At 39.1% G+C, this 1826-nt stretch overlaps 1 pseudogene; it reads left to right on the plus strand.

Annotated features, from left to right (window-relative positions):
• The first annotated feature begins 440 nt into the window (after positions 1-440).
• Positions 441-914, plus strand: LOC110585768 (annotated as a pseudogene).
• Positions 915-1826: the final 912 nt, after the last annotated feature.

Consider the following 1826-nt stretch of genomic DNA (forward strand, 5'->3'; position numbering starts at 1 on the left):
TATTTCTGTTGTCAAACATAATAGCTATCTCATCCTTCTTTCCTTTATCTGCAAGTGTAACCAACATAGTTTCTGTATCTTTCTAATATCATGACCAAGATGGTGACAAGAACTAGAACCAGAGCAAGAACAGAGTTCTCAATCTTCCTCCCAAATTAATTCTAATGTGTGCATCAACCCTGTGGTTGTTCAGCCAGTTCAAAAGTCATCTTTTCCTCCCATGCACACTCCTACACCTTTTTATTTTATAATACTTGGTAATAAATTTAATTTTAAATGCACACTCATAATTTTACATGCATGCATAAATATAATGGTTTCATAGACACATGTATCACCATACATGCACATTCTGTATTTTTTTTGGTCAATGTTCTACATTAATCTTACATACTTTATATTATTTTATCAATAATCACTCAAGAATCCCTTTCACAAAGATGGCACCGAAGGTGAAGGAAGCCCCTGCTCCTCCCAAAGCCGAAGTCAAAGCAAAGGCTTTGAAGGCCAAGAAAGCGGTGCTGAAAGGCGTCCACACACACACACACACAAAAAGAGATTGGCACGTCGCTTATATTCCAACGACCCAAGACACTGCGTCTCCAAAGGCAGCCCAAATATCCTTGAAAGAGCGCCCCCAGGAGAAACAAGCTTGATCCCTATGTCATCATCATCAAATTCCCCTGACTGCTGAGTCAACCATGAAGAAAATAGAAGACAACAACACACTTGTGTTCATTGTGGAGGTAAAGGCCAGCAAGCACCAGATCAAACAGGCTGTGAAGAAGCTCTATGACATTGACGTGGCCAAGGTCAACACCTTGATCAGGCCTGTTGGAGAGAAGAAGGCATATGTTCGACTGGCTCCTGACTATGATGCTTTGGATGTTGCCAACAAAATTGGGATCATCTAAACTGAGTCCAGCTGGCTAACTCTAAATATAAATTTTTCACCAAAAAAAAAAAAAAAAATAGTAACTCATGAAAACCACTCCAACTTGGAGCTCCAACTCATAGGTCGCCTGTCATAGCTCTAATGTACCCTGTTAAATGCTTGCATAACAGGCTGTCATATGAAAAATGTGCCATAATTTATTCATGTATTCCTAATTGATAGGAATTTTTTTTTCTGTACAAGCAATAAATATTCTTGTATATACGTGCACACATACAGGTGCTTTTATTTCTATGAGATAAACTCTGAGAAATGAGACTGCTCCTAATTTTAATAGATGCTGCCAGATCACTTTCCAAAATCGCTGTTATAGATCATATTTCCACACAGAAACCAGCAGAAGGCATTTCCAGTGTTTTAGTTTTTGCATACCTGAGAGTTATAAAGTGACTGCTCATTGGTAATTCTTTTACTGAAGTATAATTGACATATAACATTGTATTAGTCTCAGGTGTACAACATAATGATTCAATACTTGTATATATTGCAAAATGATCACTGTAATAAGTCTAGTTAACATCGGTCACCATATACAGTAACAAATTTTTTTGTGTGTGTGATGAGAACTTGTAAGATCTACTCTTTTAGCAACTTTCAAATATGCAGTATAATCTTTTTAACCATAGTCACCATGCTGCACATCACCATTGCTACCTTAATTTACATTTCCCTGACTGCTTCAGAATTTGCATATATTTAATGTTTGTTGATCATTTAAATCTGCTCTCCAGGGCGCCTGGGTGGCTCAGTCGTTAAGCGTCTGCCTTCGGCTCAGGTCATGATCCCAGGGTCCTGGGATCGAGTCCCACATCGGGCTCCCTGCTCGGCAGGAAGCCTGCTTCTCGCTCTCCCACTCCCCCTGCTTGTGTTC

The sequence above is a fragment of the Neomonachus schauinslandi genome, chromosome 3 (assembly GCF_002201575.2).
Source record: "Neomonachus schauinslandi chromosome 3, ASM220157v2, whole genome shotgun sequence".
NCBI lineage: Eukaryota > Metazoa > Chordata > Mammalia > Carnivora > Phocidae > Neomonachus > Neomonachus schauinslandi.